This window comes from Macrotis lagotis, chromosome 1 (assembly GCF_037893015.1).
Source record: "Macrotis lagotis isolate mMagLag1 chromosome 1, bilby.v1.9.chrom.fasta, whole genome shotgun sequence".
In the NCBI taxonomy this organism is placed as follows: Eukaryota; Metazoa; Chordata; class Mammalia; order Peramelemorphia; family Peramelidae; genus Macrotis; species Macrotis lagotis.
The window spans coordinates 87334149-87357159 of NC_133658.1; the positions used below are offsets into that span (position 1 = coordinate 87334149).

At 39.3% G+C, this 23011-nt stretch overlaps 1 non-coding gene and 1 pseudogene across 1 annotated transcript; one reads left to right on the forward strand and one right to left on the reverse strand.

Moving 5' to 3' along the window:
• Positions 1-8216: 8216 nt before the first annotated feature.
• LOC141513826 (endonuclease V pseudogene) lies at positions 8217-9317 on the reverse strand (annotated as a pseudogene).
• A 10315-nt stretch (positions 9318-19632) lies between these two features.
• On the forward strand, positions 19633-19736 carry LOC141510435 (U6 spliceosomal RNA). The gene has a single exon (XR_012474924.1). It is a non-coding gene; the product is annotated as a U6 spliceosomal RNA (small nuclear RNA).
• Positions 19737-23011: the final 3275 nt, after the last annotated feature.

Consider the following 23011-nt stretch of genomic DNA (forward strand, 5'->3'; position numbering starts at 1 on the left):
GCATATTCAAGAGAGAGTTGAGTCCTAAACCACAGGTGCAGAGAAGGGGAGAGTGAAAGCCGAATCTCCTTTTAAGCTTACTGAATGAATGACTGGTCTTGCTCAGTCTTCAGGTCCCATCTACCATGACTATCCCCATCATGAGGACCAAGGAACCAAACAAAGGATTACTTCATCATGTCTAAGGGGAAGGTTCTTCCTCGCTCAATCACCTGTCATTGGATATAGCAGGGGAGTTCAACTCAGCTCCAGGCGTGTTCCATGGGGTGAACCCCACAAGTCCATTGACTCTCCTACCCCCAACCATCCTCAAGTTTTCTTCTTATCTCTTACCTCTCTTTCTCAACTCAAATTCATAGGGAAAAAAAATTGTTCTCCTTACTGTCATTATCCTATCATATACACTACTCCACTCTTTGCTATCTGGCTTCTGACCTCATCATGCAACTAAAATTGCTGTCTCCGAAGTTACCAGTGACCCCTCAGTAAATCTGAATACTCAGCCTTTTTGACCTGTCTGTTGCATCTGGTACTGCTGATCATACCTTCCTTCTTGCTACTCTCTTTTCTGGATTTTTTTTGTGATATTATCTTGAATTTGTTTCTACCTCTCTAAGTACACCATCTCCTTTGCTATATCACCTTTATCACACCTCCTAGCCTTACCTTCTTTACTTATTCTCTCCCTCTCCTCTCTCCTTTTTCTTTATTCTCTCTCTCCCTCCCTTTCTCTCTTTCCCTCTCTCTCTGTAACCTCATCAGATCTTATATATTTAGCTATTATCTCTATGTATGTAACTCATTGAGTTATATATCTAGTCCCAGTCTCTTCCCTGAGCTTTGTTCCTGCATTACAAGTTGACTATTGGGGGTGGGGTGGGGTAAGGGGGTGGAAACCTGCTAGGTGGATAGAGCACTGGCCCTGAAGTCAGGAGGGCTTGAGTTCAAATGTGACCTCAGACACTTGGCACTTACCTTAAGTCACTTAACCGTGATTGCCTCATATCCAGGGCCATCTCAGTCATCCTGATTCATATCTGGTTACTTGATGGCTCCGGAGGAGAAAGTGAGACTGGTGACTTAGCACAGTATCCCCTCACTCAAATCTAGTTAATACACTTGTCATGGCATCACCTCCCTGATGTCATGGTCTCCTTCCAGAATGTAAGAAACACCATCATCATCATCATCATCATCACTTTGATTATAAATGTATACGTGGCTTCTTGATTAGATTATTGTTTCTTTCAATTAAAGGTTATTTAATTCTTTGTACATTCAAGGTACTTTGCAGTATTTTGCTATACTTTGTACTTTCTGGGCACATATTAGGCTTTAATAAACTCTAGTTGATAGTATTGTGTCCCTATTGATTCTTACCTCTCTCTCTCCTGCTCTCTAACTGGGCATATATCACTCTTCTGGTCTCTTAAACTGCTAAACAAGTTTCCCTCCTACAAACTTGAAGGCATCATCTCTTCAGAGTCACGGGTTGGCCAAGCTGCCAAAGTGTAGTAACTAGAAAGCCTCTCCTGGCTACGTTCAGCCTGAGAGCTCTAAAGTCACAGCCAGTCTATGCCTTACCTAACAAAAGTTGAGTAGAGTCCACCTAGGCAAAGATTGTCCTTCAGTAAATCAAATGTTCTCCTTGTGTCTAAGGCTAAATTCTAGTGCTTTGTCCCAAAAGATCTAGAGCCAGAGAGGACGTAGGAAAATATTTAGTTCAACCTACTCATTTTACAGAGCAGAAAACTGAGACACAAGAAAATTAAACTATTGGCCCCAAGTCACAGTGTTATATAAAAAAAGGTCAGGTCTTCTGACTTCAGAAGAAGAGCTATTTTTACTATGCCACAATATATTTTCTTGATTCTCCAGGTATCTTCTCCAACTACCTTCTTACCTTGGAGAAACTCACTGAGGAGCTTTCCTTCCTGATTGATGACTGTCTGTTTCTCCCCAAGATCTTCCCGAGTTTCTCGGGAATACAAAATCATTTGCATCAAGTCTAAGAAAACAAGTTCACTCATCAGTCTGCTATTCCTGAATTTATTGTATGTATCAGTTAACAGGAAAAGGGTAATAGTTTGACCACTGAGATATAAAATCTCTTGTTTAGTATTTTTGAATATTTTCTTAAGTATTTAATGCAAGTACTGAATACTTTCATAAGTATTTCATGTGTTGAATATTTTCATAAATATTCAATATGTGTTGAATATGTTCATAAGAAATACAAGTACTGAATACTTTCATTAGTATTTGTGTTGAATACTTAAAATGTGAATATTTTTATAAATATTTAATATATGTTGAACACTTTCTTAAGTATTTAAGTATTGAATACTTTCATAAGTATTTAATGTTAAATACTTTTGAAAGAATCCTTTCATTAGTATTTAATATAACTGTTGAATACTTTATAAGTACTTAATATAAGTGTTAAATATTTTGAGTATTTAATTTAAATGTTGAATACTTTCATAAGTATTTAATATGTGTTGAATATTTTCATAAATATTATAAGTACCCGTCTATCTTTCTCAAATTTAAAAAAATTTTAATTTTTAAAACTTAATACAAAATAGGGGCAGCTAGGTGGCACCATGAATAGAGCACCAGCCCTGGAGTCAGGAGGATCTGAGTTCAAATTTGGTCTCAGACACTTAGTAATTCCTAGCTGTGTGGCCTTGGGCAAGTCACTTAACCCCATTGCCTTGCAAAAAAAAAACCTAAAAAAAAAACCTAAAAATTTAAAAAAATTGTCATGTGTTCAGGAAAACATAAGAATTCAAAATATAAAGCATTAAATTTTCACTCCAACATAGCTTATATATTAAGTACACTACACTGTGTTCAAAGTTGTCCATCTTTGTTTCCTTATAGGGTTTTTCCTCGGCTCTGCTCTGCACTGTTCATTTTTTTCTTTCCAGTCTTCTACCTTGCTCCACCTCCTCAAGCTCTCTTGATCAAGTGACACGGGCTTCCTATTCACAAGACTGATTCCAGGCCCTTTCACTGACTATATCATCCCCTTCCTGAAAAACTTCCCTCATGTTGACTTCCCCCAATTCCTTCAAGCCTTAACTACAATCCCACCTGGAAAAAGCCTTTCCCCATCTTCTTTACTTGGGGCACCTTCTCTCTCTTTTGCTTACCTACAGTTTATCCTGTCTATATTTCCTTTTCACATAATGGTCTATATATAGAGACTGAGTTCTTTGAAAGAAGGGATTGGGGTTTTTTTTGTCTTTCTTGCATCCCCAGTGCTTAGCATGGTGCCCTAAGCTGGGTAGGTATGAAGTGTTTAATAAATACTTCTTAATTGACTTGAATTGACTTAATTTAGTATCCCTCAAACATAAAAATTTGCATTAGGATTAGTTGAAGGTAATGGGAATAGTCTGAGGAAGAGAAGATTTAAAGGTGATGGGATCACTGTCTTCAAGAATATGAAGAAATTTTATGTGGGAAAAAGATTGGCTTGTTCTTCGGAGTCCCAGTGGGGTAGAACTAAGAGTTGTGAGTTGAAGTTGCAGAAAGAGGCACATTTTGTCCCTAACCCTTATAAGCTATTCAGGAGTGAACTTAACTCCACAAAAGAGGTGATGGACCCTCCACTCAGTACAGTCTTTCACACAAAACCTAAAGGGCACATTGTTTGTCCCTGCTGTCTTACAGACTAATAGCAGTCTAATAGTCAAATTGCTAGGGGGTCTTCCTCCTAGATGAAAAGGATTGTGTCACCTCTTAAACATCATCAGGGCCAATGCAATGATTTTTAAGAAAATTAAAGGTTTCAAACAAAGAAGAAAAGAAGATCTAAAGAGACAATGGGGAGGTATGAGTGGAAGGTGACAAAAGAGAAAGAAGTACCACTGAGCATTTGGGGATAAACAATAAGAGGCTCATTCCTCAGTTGATAAATATGCAAAGAATACGGACAGTTTTCAGAAAAATACGTCATTCAACTGACATATGAAAAAGGACTATAAATCATTAATAATTAGGGAAATGCAAATTAAAACAACTGCAAGGTACCACCTCACACCCATCAGATTGGTTAAGAAAGAAAAGGAAAATGACTAATGTTGGAGGGGATGAGGAAAATAAGGACACTAATATACTGTTTGTGGAGGAGTGAACTGGTCCAACCATTCTGGAGAATAAATAAGGGGATCATTTCAGAAAAACCTGGAAAGACCTATATGAACTGATGCAAAGTAAAGTGAGCAGAAGTAGGAGAACTTTGTACACAGGAACAGCAATATTGTAATGACAATCAGCTAGGATAGCCTTAGCTACCCTGATCGATACAATGGTCCACAACACTACCAAAGAGAAATGATGAACTTGCAGTGCTGATGGAAATGTATTTTTCTTTCACTTTCTTATTTTTCTTGCTAATGTGGAAATAAATTTGCTTTGCATGACTTCATATGTATAATGAGTATTATATTTCATGTCTTCTCAATGGCTAGGGAAAGAGAAGGGGAAAAGAATTCAGAATTGGAAATAAAAACTAATAAATGAATAAAAAACAATTTTAGCAGCTTGATAAAGTTTGAGGTTCTTTTCAAGGAAGATAGCAATAGATCTGATGAAGAAAAAGCTGAAAAAATTATCATAAGGATCCATTAGTACTATCAGGGTTAAGAATCAATATGCATTCATGGCACTGTGACAAGTGCTGGAGATGGAATGAAAGGAACAAGACAGTCCCTACCCAAGGAGCTTACAATCTGTTGAAGGAAAAGAAGTTGAAAAGAGGGTAGAAGTGGTATGATGAAGTCCTGCAACCTGAAATGATCTGAAGAGATATGGATTACAAAATTAATTTCATTTTTCAGGATGATTATTTTTCTGGAGATCATGAGGTCCAGGAAAACAATGAAGCAGGAGATGATGAAGTGAATGCGAGTGTCCTCCTCAAAGAGAAGATCTGGGAGATTCTCCCAGATAGCTACTCTCCACCTTCTCCAATGGGGGGGGGGGGTATCTCAGGGGCAAGGGGCGATGAGATGTGAGGTTTGCAATTGATTTTTTCTTGCAAAAAATGATGATTCTCTGGAGATCATGAAGTCCAGAAGAGCAGCCAGGTGGGAAAAGAAGAGGTGAATACCTGAGTGCCCTCTTTAAATGGTGGAGGATTTAGGGGGAGCTCACTGATAACCACCTATCATCCTCTGCAATCACAGGAAGGGAAGGGGTCCCTCATCAGGTGAGAGATCATTCAATTGGGGTCCCTCATCAGGTGAGAGATCATTCAATTGGGCTCAGAAAAAAAGGAATAGTGTTTGATTCCCAGCCAAGGACTACTTTGGCAGTAAATTTGTTAATCTAATTTTAAAATAAAGACACATTTGCTGTATTCTATGATAATGTAACCTGGAGGACATAACAGAGAAGCTCCCAAGACTTGTAGGACCTTAAGACTGGAAATTCATCTGAGTATAAATGATACTGCCAGAAATAATCTGGAAAACTTTGTTAAGGATTATAGAATCTTGACTAAGAAACAAAAGACATGAGAAGAACAGGGGATGTTATCATCACAGCTGCCCATTAAAAGTGAAGTTTTAAAAAACATAAATTAAAATAAGAAACTAGGTGGAACAGTGCACTATTAAGCACCAGCCCTGGAGCGGGAGGACCTGAGTTCAAATTTGACCTCAGACACCTAATAACTAGCTGTGTGACTTTGGGCAAGTCACTTAACTCTATTGTCTCACCCAAAAAAACCCCACCAACAAATAGAAAATAAGAAGAAAAAGGCAAAAACTTCAGAAGAAAAAAAGTGGTATTTTTATTTGTTTGCTTTATATTTGTTATGTATGCATTTCTATATGTACTTGTCTCATCCATTAAAATATAAGCTTTTTATATTACTCTTTTTACTTATAACCCTGGAATTTAGCATAGGACCTGAGACATAATAGTAAAGAGTTGCACAAAGTCATCAACCTCTCTCTCACTTCCAGAGTCAGTGAAGTCCATTAATAAGACAAAAATCAGGATGACTGACAATGACCCAGGATGCTGTGAATGACCTTGGCATCCTCCATGTATGACCAAGTTCCAAGTGCTTTATAGGTGGTGTACATAGTCATTGCAAAAAATTGTTTTCGTCCTCCCATTCTGCCTGGGGAAGTTGGGGTAGACATCCCCCTAATTCACAAAGACTTTAAGACTTGATTGTTCTCAATCTCGTTTAGGTCATCTGTCAAGATAGTTTTACTGGAGTCACAAGTTTCTTAGAGCCACAGATAAACGTTGGAGACCACAGATCTTGAAAAGGGCTCACCAAGCCCTCACACCAGAGGTGTACCTCACCTTATAATAAATGAATGTTGAGTTTTGACCAATTATTTTCAATGATTCAGAGATAATTGTTGACACACATATCAAAACAAAAATATCATTTTCCCCCAAAGAGCATAACACAGTGCCTATGTATAAAATGCCTAATAAATATTTCTTGACTTTACTGTAATATCCATCTAATATTATATAGCTTTGAATCCTGAAACACTGGACTCCAAAGAACAAAATTAAATTTGGCCCAAAGTGGGATAGAGAGACAGATAATAAGTATAAAAAATCCAACAATGACTTTCCCTCCTAAGAAATGTTGTTCTAAAAGTCATCACTAAGCACATGAATGCTCAGAAAAGGAGGTGACACAACTATGTATCATGCCCAAGAATTTACTGATGAGTAGGCATCAGTACTAACAACTGTACCCCTAAAATAGGAAAAGACCTATTTCTAGTGCATTGGATAGATCCATTTTAGGGATTTATGGAAGGATGCAGATTAAAACAGAACTGAATAAAAATAGACCAGTTGCAAACTATACTGGCCATGCTTAAAACTGGAAGGAAATTAGCTAATCTTCAGTTGGAAGATAAATAAAATTCAAGAAGTTAATATATTTAAGATCACACAGCAAATGTTATGTAACCCAGGTCTTCCTGCTTCTAATTCGTCACACAAGGCTTCTTGCAAAGTATTTCACCTTTATTAGCTTCAAATGAATTTTTCTAAACTTTCTCATAGGGGCAGCTAGGTGGTGCAGTGGTTAGAGCACTGAGCTTGGATTCAGGAGTACCTGAGTTCAAATCCAGCCTCAGACACTTAATAATTACCTAGCTGTGTGGCCTTGGGTAAGCCACTTAAGCCCATTGCCCTGCAAAAAAAAAAAATGCAGTTTCTCACAGAATAAGGCATGATAGCTACTTTTGAAATATTGTCATTAATTTTCAGTTCATTCTAAATGAACTTTGGTCACCTCTGTAAGTAGATTCAACTTTGAAAGAAGAACTTAGAAAAACCTTCCACCATAGACATTGTTCCTTTTTAAAAAGGACACCTTAGGTCTAAAGCAAACACAAAAATTGAAAACTGAATAATCTTCTTGATTGATCTGTAATATTAAACTGATATGATATATTCCTCAAATTCAATAATATCCATTTAACATTCAAAAGAGATGAGTTTGAAAATGTACTTTTTTCCCTTTGTTTTTTTTTTTAATTTTATTTTTTTCTTTTAAAAGTGAGTCCCATTTCTTGTCTCCAAATGAAAAAAAAAACCTCACAAGTTTCCCAGAGAGAGGCTGGCTCTCTGCCTTCTTGAAATCTGTCTTCTGCTGAACACATGGACTGGCTGTTCCTAAGGCTGCGTGACCACAGGCTTGATGGTGTTAGTGTACTGTTGTAGGCTGGGGCTCCCAGTTCAGAATTAAAATTATGACTGTAGTTATCCAAACAGTTAATTGTTTTTAAAAAGGGAGGGGTGGGAGGAGGGAAAGTTTCAGGTGGGTGCTACTGCCCTCCAAGTGCTGGCTTTGTGTATTGACTACCAGGAAAAGACAACAATGGTTTTCAAGCCTTAGTCCTCTGTCAATTAAGTCTCAAGGGCTACCTTTTAGGGAAAAATTAGCCTAACCTACAAGGCAAATATTGTTGCTCCCACAAGTTAGATGGCCTGTGCTATGTCTTGTGAGGGGTAGCTATTTTAAAGGCCATGAATCACTCATATTGAGTCATCTCTGGTGTCTGGTGAGCACAGGGGGGCCACACACACTGCCTTGTGCCGAAGGTCTTTTCATCATGACTGGTTAAAATCACTGTAGTTATACAAAGTTCTGAAATCACACAAAGTACTAAGTTCTTGTAAGACTTCTAACGAGAGCTGGCTTTTGGTCCTCCACAACTGCCTTTTCCTTCAATCACATCTGAGATGTTCAGATATCCTCCACAGCACCTCTCCTACCATCCTTGGTTCACAATGATAGGATCTCAGAGGTCTGTCCTGAGGTCACAAATGAGGTTCTGGGCTGGGATTCTTGGAAGGCCTCTCCTCTCCTGTAGACTCTTCTAAGCTTCTTGTAGGGAATAAACTTGGACTCTTCTCCCTTAGTCCTTCATGACTCCTTTCTTGCCCTGTTTCTTGTGAGTTAGCAAGCTCAACAGTCCGGATATATTCTCGCAATCGAATATCTGCCTGGCGAATGGGCTCTGGGATCCGGGATCTGCAGCAAGCTTGGATCAGGCGGACTGCAGTCCCCAGACTCACCTTGTGACCCACAGAGACATACAGAGGCTTGCTGCTTTTGCTGTGGCTCTTCAAGGCCATTCCCAAGATGCTATCTGAATCAGCCATCAGAGAAAAGGTATCTCCTCCCATCTTTAGGTGCTGGATCTTTTCTTTGTGTAGGTCATTCTTCCTCAGTCCATCAACCTGGAGGAGTTTTTTGGCCACCCCAATGCAAGGTAGATCTGTAAGGATACCAATGTGACAAGCCACTCCAAACCCTCGGTGATGTAGTACCCCATTACCATCCACAAGAAGGACCTGGGGCATGAGACTAGGTTCCTTCTTCTGTAGCCTATGAATAGCATCCACCAGAAAGGGGACTTCTGGAAATGCCAAGAAACCAGACACATAGGGAGCTGTTAGGTTAACCATTCAGCATTCCTCATATAGCACCTCAAGCTCAGGGTAGCTGAGTACCACTAGAGAGGCACAGGCTCTGACATCATCCCCTTTAACTCCCGCAACTCGATGCAGACCAGCAAAATCTGAATCCCTCTGCCATGCTTCTGTATCCCAGTCAATAACACTGGTCTTCAACTGTGTATGTTCCCATTTCCAGCGGGACAGTGCCTGATGGGCCATGCTCCAAGTTCGGCGGCTCTTTTGGGACATCACTTCCAGAGGTGGCTGGGCAGGGGTGCAGCGGATGGCATTCCTCGGAAGGCTGGCATCTGGCCGGGGGTCCCACCCTTGCTTTCTCCCTCTGTGCCCGGTCAGGGCCAGGCGGGCAGCCTGGGGGCGAGCACCGAGGGCACCACCTTCCGCAGCTCCCTCCCCTTTGTTTTTCAAAACAATTTTATTTCAAGGAAATAATTTTTCAGCAATACATGTCTAAGTCTTCTTAGGGCAATTGAAAGGAATTTCTACTTTTATAATTGACTAGGATTCTAAAAGTTGGACAAAGTCACACTGAATATGTGATGAAAGTAAAAATGAGCTTGGAGAAATAAATTTGTTTTTATAGCAAACATGTAAGAGAACAGAAACAAAAAAATAGAAAACAATCAAAATAATTCTGATTTATTCTCAGACGGCTTTTCCAGAAAGATTCATGGATAACCTTAAAGAACCTTTAATAATGAATATTTCCAGTTGAGATGTTATTTCTCTTCCTAAAGACACAAGGAAAAATGGAGCTTAAAATGACTAATAATAATACCTAATATTAACATAGGGTGTTATGGTTTGCAAAGTGCTTTACATATTTCATTTGATTCTCCTACTAGCGCTGTAAGGATGATACTATTATTATTCTCATTTCTACAAATATGAAAATTGAGAATGAGACAGATTAAATGTTTTACCCATAACTGTACAGTTGGTAAGTATCTGAGGTGGCATAAGACTTCAGGGTTTTCCTGACTTTCCAGGTTCAACCCTCTGGCTACTCTGCCAAGCTGCTTCTCTAAAGCAGTAGAATCATGTTCTTACAGACCCTGAAAAGATTAAATATGGATTGTTTCATTATAGTGATGCAGCATTGGGACTACATGACTCTGGGGCCAAACCCCTCACTACCTCTTCCTAGGCTCAATTTGGGATAATCACTTGATAAATATGACTCACTGCCATTTCCTCCCTGCCTTCCCCCACCAACCCCCGCCCTCTCATCCCCTAATGATTTCTATTCAAGTAGAAAAACTTTTTAAAAAAAGTTTTTTAGAAAAGCTTTTTAATTCAGAGAATAACAAGATTAATCACAAGGGAAAATCAAGTTGTTCAATCATCTCCCATTTCCCCCAGCTATGTTTATGCCAATGGGATGGAGGGACACTTTCTAGACAGCTCTTTCTCATCATAGGGTTGTCTTGTTTTGTTATATTGTTCTCTGTGTTGTGATGAGTTTTGTGTTGTGCTATATTGTGTTTCATTGTGCTGTGTTGTGCTGTATTTTGATGTATTGTGATGAGTTTTGTGTTGTGCTATATTTTACTCTGCTGTGTGTATACCGTGTTGTGTTGTGATCTGCTGTATGTTGCACTATGCTATATTGTATTTCATTGTGCTGTTATATTGTGATGTTTTATGTTGTTCTGTTGTTGTTATACTGTGTGTTGTATTGCATACATTTTGTTTGTTGTACTGTTGTGGTACACTCTATTGTGCTGTTTGTTGTGCTGCGCTGTGGGAACACAGGCTATTCTAACGGCCCTGCCACCTGCACAGTCTCAGGAGCTGGCACGCCGCCCTGAGAGATAAGGTGTGCCAGCGTCCTTGGGAGCTGGACATTCCGCCCCACAGCCGAAGGGCACTAGACGCAGCTGTGTTTTACCACCTCCCCCAACATACCCCCTTATCCTGTAACGCAAGATGCTGCACGTACACACTGCTTGTGCACTCCCCCAATTACCTCATTTTCTTTGTTCTACCCCGGAAGAACCTAACAGTAATATGTAATAGCTAAGCAGTAATAAAATTGAGCTGGAGGCGTAAGGCAGTGGTGGCTTGACTCCTTATTCTCAGCTCCCTTCCGGGAGGGAGGTCGCCGCTGTGGGCCCCAAGGAAGCAAGCCCCAACACTGCGCCTTGCTGGCTGGGTGTTGTTTACTTCATATTGTGCTATGCTGTGGCTTGCTGACTTGTGTTTTTCTGTGTTGTTTGCTGTACTGTGAGTTGTGTTGTCCCTGGTCCATCTTTCCTAGATCTGGCTTGCAGCCTCACCTGCCTGGACAGCTTCCCAGCAGTCTCTGTGGGCTGTGGCTGCCAACTGGAGGGACTGCCGTTGGCACCTTGGCTTTCTTCCTTTTGGTCAGGTTCTTCCTTTGTGAGCCCGCAAGCACACCTGTGAGCAACCCTGCGTTCAGTTCTTTTGTGGAAGCAGGCCTGGGGGCCACCTGCTTCAAGCAGAAGGGTCCGTGGCTGGCAAAGACTTTTTCTCCGGCTGACTTCTCTTCACTTACCTGGAGATCCTCCAGGTCCTCCTGATGGGTTTAAGTGAATGAATTCCTTTTTCCTACAGGTGTGTCCTAGAAAAATGTTTCCAAAATCTTTGCAATTGCCTTTAGTTTTAACTAGACTGAACACCAAGAAGTGGAGGAGGAGGAAAAAGCAGTATAGTCCAGCTCCCCAACAATCATAGGAATAATGATCTAGGAATGCCTTACCAGTTAGTGATTAGAAAATCAAAAAAAGACATTACAGTGGTTCAATATTACAAACTCAATCTGGAGTGGCCCAGGACCAGACTTACCTGGAGATCCTCCGGGTCCTCCTGATGGGTTTAAGTGAATGAATTCCTTTTTCCTACAGGTGTGTCCTAGAAAACTGTTTCCAAAATCTTTGCAATTGCCTTTAGTTTTAACTAGACTGAACACCAAGAAGTGGAGGAGGAGGAAAAAGCAGTATAGTCCAGCTCCCCAACAATCATAGGAATAATGATCTAGGAATGCCTTACCAGTTAGTGATTAGAAAATTAAAAAAAAAAAAAGACATTACAGTGGTTCAATATTACAAACTCAATCTGGAGTGGCCCAGGACCACAGACTCCAAACTCCAAGCTAGACCACTAGCATGGGGTCTTCAGAGTGGACGGTGCAAATGGGTCATCGGCTCAAGCCTGGGAACAAGAAATCCTAGCAAGGCCAGTAGTAGAGGGACACCTGGAGCTGCCCAGTTCAGGATACAGGTCCTGGAGTCTGGGTCAGGAAAGGTAATTCAGAGTACCCCTGGATTCAGTCTCCCACCCAAAAGAGAGGAAAGGTGCTTCCAAGAAAGGCTAGGATCACAAACCCAGCCCCAACAGCTCCTAGCTAGGCCAACAACATCATGTTGCCTGGAGCAAGTCACTAGAAAAATGAATAAACACAAAAAGATAAACAATTATTATGAGGTGAGGGGATGTCCAAGACACAAACACAGGAAACTATAACTCAAACATCCACAAGCAAAGTCTCAAAGAAAAACACAGCTTCTCCACAAGATGAATTAGAATTCCTAGGAGAAATGATGCAAAAGTTGAAAAGTCAATTGCTTCAACAATTGGGGAAAAATAAAATATATAAAAAATGAACTTAAAATGCTATTATTGGGCGGCTAGGTGGCGTAGTGGATAAAGCACCAGCCTTGGAGTCAGGAGTACCTGGGTTCAAATCCAGTCTCAGACACTTAATAATTACCTAGCTGTGTGGCCTTGGGCAAGCCACGTAACCCCATTTGCCTTGCAAAAACCTAAAAAAAAAAAATGATATAAATGTCATAAGAATGCAGAATATTGGAAAAGAAATGGTAACTATGAAGGAGCGACTTGTAAAGAGAATTAACACATTTTAGCAGAAAACCTTATTCGGGTAACAGACTCCCTGAAAATTTAAACGTACCAAACAAAAGTAGAGATTAAAAAAATTCAAAAAAAGGTCAAAAGATGGGAAAAATAGAAGAAAATAAAAGATATATCATTAAAAACAAGTGGCCACGAAAACAAATCAAGAGGAGATAACATCAGAATCACTGAACAACCTGAAAACAGTAACCCAAAATTGACCTAGATATCTTATTTCAAGAATTCATGCAGGGGCAGCTGGGTGGCACAGTGGATAAAGCACAGGCCCTGGAGTCAGGAGTACCTGGGTTCAGATCCGGTCTCAGACACTTAATAATTACCTAGCTGTGTGGCCTTAGGCAAGCCACTTAACCCCATTTGCCTTGCAAAAACCTAATAAAAAAAAAAATTCATGCAAAAAAACCTGTAAAACCAGAAGACAAAGTGAAAACAAAGAATCCACAAGTTACCGCTTGAAAAAAAATCCCAATTAAAATTTTTAGGAACATCAAAAAGGAAACAACTCAACTAGCAAAGAATCAGTCATACAAAATTCAGCAGTTAGTACCATTAAAGTGTGGAGAATATGAAATACGGTATTCCAAAGGTCAAAGATACAAGCTTACAACCAAGAATGATTTATTCAGAAAAGTTGAGATTGAATTTAGGAGGGAAAAAAAATGAATTTTTGCTGAATGAGGTATCTCTGTTGAGAGGAGGCTCCATAGATGAAAAGAAATTTTGAAATATGAACAAAAATACAAACCATTGGAAAAGACTTTATAGGGATGAAGTATTTGCATTCTATAGGGGGGAGAATAAAAAATAAAATAAATCTTAAGAACAGTGATGTCAACAGGACAGGGGTCACAGAGGAATCAAATAAAATGGACACTGGCTTTTTTATTGCTCTTTACACATAATACTACATCTCCCAATTCCAAGACTTTTCACTAACTGTCCTCTATGATTGGAATTCTCATTTCTGGCCCCTGCCTTTCTATAAATCTCAGCTAAAATTCCACCTTCTGCAAAAAAATTTCTTAGCCCTTAATCTCAGTGCCTTCTGTCTGAGATTATCTCCAGTTTGTCCTGTCTATATCTTTGGACAAAGTTCTTGCATATTGTCTTCCCAAAAGACCATGAAATTCCTGAGATCAGAGTTTATCGTTTACCTTTTCTTTGTTTCCCTAAAGTGTTCAGCACAAAGTTCAGTCATGACCAATTCACTATGACACCATTTGGTGTTTTCTTGGCAGAGATACTGGAGTGGTTTGTCATTTCCTTCTCCAGTCAGGAGACTAAGACAAACAACTGAAGTGACTTGCCCAGGGTCACAGTTATGTCTGAGGTTAGATTTGAACCTAGGAAGATGTGATGTTCATGATTCCAAGTCCAGAATTCTATCCACTACACTTCTAGCTGTCTGCCCAGCACATAGGTTTTTTTTTTATATTTTATTTATTTATTTTAACATCTACATACAATGATAGTTTTCAATAATCATTTTTGTTTGTTTTTTTAGGTTTTTGCAAGGAAATGGGGTTTAGTGGCTTCCCCAAGGCCACACAGCTAGGTAATTAGTAAATGTCTGAGACCAGATTTGAACTCAGGTACTCCTGACTCCAGGGCTGGTGCTCTATCCACTGCACAAGCTAGCTGCCCTATAATATAATTTTCTTGCAAGGTTTTGAGTTTCAGATTTTTCTCCCTTCCTCCCTTCCTCCCCTCCCCCTGACAGAGAACAATCTAATATAGGTAATACATGTTTAATCATGCTAAAACAAAGAAATATATTAATCAGCACAGGTTCTTTTCTTTAAAACCCTTTTTTTTTTAAGTTTTTACAAGACAATGGGTATTAAGTGTCTGAGGCCAGGGCTGGTGCTCTATCCACTGCACCACCCAGCTGCCCCCAGCACATAGGTTCTTAATAAATAGCAGCTGACTGACTCAAGATCTGAAAATGATTTTTGTTACATTACTATGATCTTAAAAAGAGAAAGAAGATTGGGGAGGATATCCCAGGGAAGAAAAGGGAAGGGAGATAGATCTGACATAGGGAGCACAAGTAGAAGTCTAGACAAAGAGAAAGGGGTCTGGGGCAGCTTTGCCAGTGCTTATTAGGAAGCTCACTTGAACTGATGCTGGGGGAAGGGAGCAGAACCAGGAGTCATTTATAACAGCCACATTGTAAAATGGATCGATTTTGAAAGATTGAAGAATTCTGATCAATGCAATCAATAAGCAGCCACAATTCCAGAAGACTGATCATTTAATTTACGATCTGCTTGCTTCCTCACTATGAAGTGATGAACCAAATTATATAGAGTGAGGAACACATTTTTGGACATGGCCAATGTAGAGATCTTGTTTGATTGTGCCTATTTGTTGCAAAGGGTTTTTGTCTGGGTTTTTTTTTGGGGGGGGGCGTTTTTTTTTTTTAGATGAATGAGAAAGGAAAGAGAGCAGATGCTTGCTAATCGGAAAAAAAATTATAAATATTATATATATATATCAGATATATATATATATATACATAAAAAATAATATATTCTTAATGCTTCAATTAGCCTTAATAACAATGCATGGGGCATGGCAGAACGGATAATTTGCCCTACACTACAGTCACTCCAGCAGTATAAATCTGCATTCAGTGCCTGCTTGCCAATACAGCAAATCATTCTCTAATTCCCATAGAGTAAGTAACTCAATTGATCTGGCAAACCTTAAAGCATCATATAAATGCTAGTTATTATTACTGACCAATCTCAATAGGAGGGCTACAAGGAGATAAAAGATACCAAATATAATTGGATATGAGTAATTACAAATATTAACAAATACCTAACATTACATATTGGAATTGCCTGCAAAATATATTCTGTTACCAGGTCACCATCTAGCAATAAGTGTAAATTCGTTTGTTAACTCTTAGCATATTATTCACTTAGCGTATTACTGACCTCTCAAATTTCTCTTGCTGAAGCCTAAGATTATATTAATTTCTTTGATCACTCATTTGACATGGTGAGACTTTTAGCAAAACTTGATATTACAATGAGGCAGCACAGTTGCTCAAAACTTCGAGAAAACAAAAGACAATTCCAGTTTTGGGATAGATGGCTCTGATTTCTTTGAGAACAGTGCCCCCTCCTGGTAGTATGTCCAAAATGAGATTTCTATTATTCCAATGGAAAAGTAATCAGTCCTTCTACATCACTGAGGTTAGGAGTGCAGTGCTCCCCCCTTGATCTGGAAAGTACATCCCTTGAGACCAAAGAAATCTGAATTTTTTTTTGGAGTGTTAATGGTACCTTACTGTAAAATTTGGGTTGATATTATGTAATACTTTACATGAATTTCTAAACTTTTATCTGTCCTAACTGCTGGCCTTTGTTATGTCATTTGTGCTGAGCTTCCACAAAACTCCTCCAAAATTCCCATTTAATTTCCCACACTAAGCCATGATGTATCAAAATAGCAATAGCAAAGGTCTCAAAGGGGAAGGGATAACTGTATGTGAAACTACTCCCACATAAACAAGATAAAATTATTCACTTCAGAGCTAGATAGTGCAGTGGGTAGAGAACTGACCCTAGTCAAGAAGACCTGAATTCCAATGTGTGCCCTTGGGCATTGCCTTGCATCCAGAGCTGTCTCCAGTTGTCCTGATTCTTATCTGGCCATTGGCCCCAGATGGCTCTAGAGGAGAAAGTGAGGCTATGACTTAGCACAGCCCCATCACTCAAATCCACTTCATGGGTCTATCATGGCTTCAACTCCCTAATGTCTTCTTCGAGAATGAAGGACAAACATCATCAAAACCAAAAATGTTTTCTACATATCTGCTTTAATTTCCTAGGGAGTTATTTTTTTTTTTTTTGGAGGAAATCAGTTAAGTGACTTGTCTGGGGGTTACACAGCGAAGTCATAAAAATGTTCTATATAACTCCCTTAATTTCCTAGGGAGGTTTGTTTTTTTTGGAGGCAATTAGGGTTAAGTGACTTTCCCAAGGATTACAAAGCCAGTTAGGTGTCTAAGGTAGAATTTGAACTCAGTTCCTCATGACTCAAAGGTCAGTAATAGTTGTTTTTTTGTTGTTTGTGAAGAGAGGAGAGGAATTCAATAACTTGGTAGCCCTTGTTTGTGAATATTGGAACTGAGAAGTTTGGGATCCTTTGTCAGGGCTTGCTCCCTCTAGTGCTCTCATTTAGATTTCAGAATCTTTGTATATTCTGTTATACCCCTTTTCCTAACTCAGATTCAAATCATTTTCCAGGACCTTGTTACATTCATGATGCTTTCTTCTCACTAGGTCTTCAATCACTCTTTCCCTCTCTACTGACTCTTTCCTGTCCTCCAGCAAATGTCCTTGGGGGGACGAGTGTCTGAGGCCTCTCCTCTGATGGTTTATGTCCCATATTGAAAGATGAGATGCTCATAGACATTCAACAGTAAATACAAGGAGATACACTTAGCCATGGCAGAAGGATATTCCATAAGGATAGGCACTGAGGACACACCAAGCTGCATTCAGCTGAGGTTCCTAGTTTGAATTGCCCATCATAATCTTTTAGCCAGTCAATAGAGAGCATGAGGTGGTTAGGTGGACAAGTTGATAAGAATTATGAACCTGGGGGACTAGGAAGACCTGAGTGCAAATTTGACCTCAGACTACTAGCTATGTGATGACCTTGAGGCAAGTGACTTTTTTTTAGGGTTTTGCAAGGGAAACGGGGTTAAGTGGCTTGCCCAAGGCCACACATCGAGGTAATTATTAAGTGTCTGAGGTCAGATTTGAACCCAGGCACTCCTGACTCCAAGGCCAGTGCTCTATCCACTGTGCCACCTAGCCGCCCCAAGGCAAGTGACTCAACCTCCATCTGCCTCAGTTTCCTGGGGATTATTCCCCAAAATGGGGATAATCGTGACAATCTATTTATAGGTTATATGATTAATTACAAAGTAATAATAGATATAATTCTAGCCCAATTCCCCTTCTTGCAATTCCCATCTAGGCAATTGTTTTGTAAGGTAATAGGGTTAAGTGGTTTGCCCAAGGTCACATAGCTAGATAATTATTGTGTCTGAGGCTGGATTTGAACTTAAGTCCTCCTGACTTCAGGGCCGGTGCTCTATCCACTGCACCACCTAGCTGCCCCCATCTTGGCAATTTTGGATCCTACCTACCTTTACCCTCCCAGGCTAGGGTTGCTCAAGGTGATAGCCTGGCCCTCTTCCTATTCTGATTTTTAATTACATCTTTCCATAAATCCTCCATAGATAATTTCCCCAATGCATTGGAGCACTTTATCGAGGTATTTAAATTTTTGATCACAGACCCCATCAATTAAGAAAAAAAATCTAAGCATATACCCACAATAGTGAATATTTTTTAGACACATAGGCACTTGTACTACTTTTATATGTATATCACAAAATTTACTCAAAAATATGATTTGAAATGATGAAACAATATTTTACTAATTTGAAGGATAAAATTAGATTTGATGGAGAAAAAAGGCGCTGGAGCTCATCATGTGGGGGATCACTATGGTTTGACCAGCATTTTAAGCAATATTAATTTTTTTGTTGTCCTTCATTCTCAAAGAGAACCATGACATCAGGGTCATACCTTTCCAAGTGAATTGGATTTAAGTGAGGGGTTTGTGTACAGTCATCAGGCTCATTCTCTCCTCTAGAGTAATCTGGGTCCAGTGACAAGATATAGATCAGATCCAGACTGGAGTTGGCCCTGGATGTAATGGAAGCCCTTGACTTTTTTTAAGCTAAGGTCTTTAACAGGTCTCGGTATGATTGAGGCAATGCCCATTAAGGTAAAAAATGAGGCCAAGAATGGCCTCTTTTACCCTAATTCAAAAGACAAAAGAAATCTGGGGGGGGGGACCCTGAGGGTTTCTGGCCAATTGCTATTTACATTCCTTCTGAATCAATCAGCCCAAACAGTGCCCAAGTCTGGACTGGGTGCTATTGTTGGCCAATTAGTGAGAGCCAGAGTGATTTGGGTTGAAGGCAAGATCCCTAAACAATTGGCAGCTGTGTAGGCAATGGATTGGAAGGAGGGGAAGATTTGAGTCAGGAAGACTCAAATTCTCTTACAATAGTCCAGATAAGAGTTGATAAGGTACTGGATGAAGTGGGAGCTGTTAGTGGCAAGAAAGGGATGGACTTGAGAGATGTCAGCTACAGAGGTAGCAATAGTTAGGACATGTGGAATCGGATAGTGAGAGGATGAGGACAACACTCAAGCTGTGAACCAAGGGACCAAAAAAGATGATGGTGACCTTGTCAGAAAGTTAACTTTGAAGGAGAGATGGAAAGACAATGTAAGGAAGCTGGATTCTCACAGGGGACAGTTGCAAAGCCTAGCTTTGGCCATAAGTCTAAAGATAATCTGGAGGCAAGATATGGATACACAGAGGCAAGGAGAACTTGATGGCCAGATTGCAATTAGCTTATAAGCATGGAGTAGAAAAGAAGGGATCCAGAAACAGGGAGGGGTAAAAATGGAGGAGTGTTGAATGAAGTACAGTATCTTGGAAATAAGCCCTGAAGAATGGATAGATCAGGGAGGGTGGATGTAAACTTTCTATTTTCTCTTGGGGTCATATAAAACACCCCCTACTCCTTAAGGTTGTGGCCTTCATCAGTTAAGACATACTTTGGAAGCCAATGATTTTCTAATATTTCACAGATGTTATGACAAGACAAGATTGCCTAATAGATTTCTTCCTAATAGATTTCTTCCTGTGCTGGCTTCAGCAGCACATATACTAAAATTGGAACGATACAGATATTAGCATGGCCCCTGGGCAAGGATGACATGCAAATTTGTGAAGCGTTCCATTTTTTTCTTTTTTGGTTTATTTATGTAGGGCAGTGGGGTTGGGGTGGTTTGCATGTCACACAGCTGGGTGATTGTTGGGTGTCTGGGGCCGGTTATAGGCTTGGGTGCTCCTGGCTCCAGGGCTGGTGCTCCGTCCACTGCGCCACCTGGCCATAACTACAATTACTATTTTTTTATTTTAATTTTTTTCTCTCCCCTTTATCACTCAAGTGAGTCTATATTTTTGGGGGCGCGGGGGTATTTTGTTTACTCAAACAAGAATATTTTATTAATGTATAAAAATATTGTTTGTACAAAATGAGATTAAAGATTTCTTCCTTTTCTACATTATCCATCCACGCTCTCCACCAAAAAGAACTATTTCCTTGACACTAACTAGCCTGTCCAAGTTGTCATTTTTCCTGTCCCATCGTTGATAAATTTCTAAAAAGAACATATTATAATAGACTCCTCTGTTGCTGCTTATTTCCTCTCTGTCCGTTCATTTTGTCCCCTTGCAATCTTGCTTCTCCCTCCTATACTGACTTTTTCCAGGGTCACTCAGTTCATCTACAAATTCAATGACCTTTTTCTCAGTCCTTGTGCTCAACCTTTCTGCAACATTTGAAGTTGACCATCCCCTCCCTCTTTTCACTTCTCCTTGGCTTTATTTCTATCATTATCATGGAGGAAGGAACAAGCTCTATTATATCCAGGAACTAAGGTCTCTTCAGATATCTCATCTTATTCTCTGCTCTTGTCCTCAAGAATGCTTTTCAGGGCAGCTAGGTGGTAGTGGATAAAGTACCTGCCCTGGAGTCAGGATTACCTAAATCCAAATTGGCCTCAGACACTTAATAATTACCTAGCTGTGTGGCCTTGGGCAAGTCCCTTAACCCCATTGCCTTGTAAAAAAAAAACCTTAAAAAAATGCTTCTTTTCCATGCCCTCTTCCTCTTTACATTCCATGACAATCTGAATTCACTCTTTATTCAGGTTAACTGCCCAAAATCTACATCTCCACTCCTAAAATTTCCTGAACTGTTCATTTTGTTTATAGAATTACATCTTATCAACCCATTGACCTCTCAAACTTGCACCACCCAGTCACCCAGGTTCAACTCCTCCCCCTCCCTCAATCCCCCATTATCCATATTCCAGTGCCAAATCTCATGTCTACCTCCGGAAATATTTATACCCACCTCATGATTACCACTACTTTCATTACCTTAATGGTGTTTGCTTTTTTAAGGTTAAGTATGGTTGTCTTTTGTGTTTAATCCTAAAGACCTTAAAAAGGGGAAGAAGGAAGTGGCAATAATTTACCCTCAAATTGGAAATGTTTAACTGTACAGTTGAGTTATTGCAGAATAAAACACTTTGGCAGCACAAGGTAGTGTTGGGTCTAGAGAAAGGATAAGAATCCAAATCCAGCCAACACTGTGTGACCCAGGGCAAGTCACTTTACCTGTTCACCTATCTCATTTGTAAACTAGGATAATGGGGGGCAGGGTAGCTAGGTGGTATAGTAGATAGAGCACCAGCCCTGGAGTCAAGAGGACCCTAGTTCAAATCCAGCCTCAGACACTTTACCTAGCTGTGTGATCTTTGGAAAGTCACTTAACCCCATTGCCTTGCAAAAACTAAAGAGGTAAATAGGTTAATAGCATCTACTTCCCAGAGTTAAGGATAAAATGATTTATTCAAATTACCTGGCACATAGTAGGCATTACATAAATGTTATCGAGATTCCTTCACCCCTCAGTCTGCCACAATGTGATAAGTTTAGAGCTCAGCTTTTGAAAGTCAAAGCTTAATTGGAAAGTTTGAAGTATAGCTGGCAGAGAAGCTTAAATAACTTCAGCCAATCTATAATATACTGAGTCAATAAATACCACCACCACTCCCTTCATAGGGGAGTAGGATTCCATTCTCCAACTTTTGAACAGTGATACCTAGAACTAACCCCCCCCCTTAATTCTCTCAGAGAAAATACTGCTTAAAAATGCAATCAAATCCCCTGGACCAATTTTCATTATGATTCAAGTAAATCTCATCATTAAAAATTCATAAAAAACACAGTACTAGTTTGCTTTTTTTTAATCTCTGCAGATTTATTGTAGAGTAAATTTACCTTAATGTAGTACAGAACAGTTAAAGCTGATAAAATGCAACAGATAAACCTGTACACTTGTGTAGGTGGTCTCTCTACCAAATCACACTGCTGCTCATTCAATATTCAAATCCTTTAACAAAAAGGTTTCTTCAAATAACCTTAGCATATAAAAAAAAATGGCTCTTAGGTATGTCAAAGCATTCAAAAATTACCAAATAAACTCATTTGTGGCCAATTACTATTACTACCTGATATTTTAAACTTATGGCAGAAGTCAGTACCAGGTGCACTGGAAAAACATGGCCTTTGAAAGTTAAAATTTTTTTGTGCCAAAGCTAGGATGACTGGCAAACAAATATCCGACTAGATCATTTGTGCCTTCTGGTGAAATGATATTCTAATACTACTATTTTTAAGGTGTAGGGTACGTTATTAGTTTTTATTAAAAATTTAAGTTCAAGTGATATGAGGCTAAAGCTAAAAATGGAAATGTACCTTTGGGAAGTACAAACCACATTTTAGTTCATCATCAACAAATTTAACTGCTTTGCACCAGCCTGGCAAAATCTGCCCTGTCTTTTGGGGAAAGGAAGGGTTCAGGTGGGATGGGCAGAATTTCAAAAGATATGGAAGATAGAAAAAGGTGCTTAGGCTGGGAAAATGACAATTTTGCAAAGCTGGTTTACAACTGTCTTTGTCCTCAATCCAAGCAATTCTTAAAAAAAACAACAACAACATGCACTCATTTTTGGCATCTTCAAACAATTTAACTTAATACTAAAATGTATATATTACTAAAAACAATTGCACAGTAGTGAGCAATATATTCCCAAATGCTGACTTTTTTCAACACTCATTAGTACTTATCTGATGACAACTTGCCTATAATGCTTATTGCATTAATTTTTATTATGACACAACAGTTGTTCAAAAGTAAAATTTGTGCTATGATGTATTACTTGTCATGGACCCTTTAGCCTTTTCCAAAATTTACTTTAAGCTCTGTCCAATTGTTATGCCAATTTAATGAATTATGGTCCCACGGTGATAATTTTATAGGGCATTTAACATCCAAGTCTGCCACAATGACAGGCAGTTATGAAAAAGAAAAATTAAGGTTCTTTAATTCTCTAAAACATAACTACTTCCACTTTTATCTACTACAAAAAGGTAGGTTTTTTTCAAT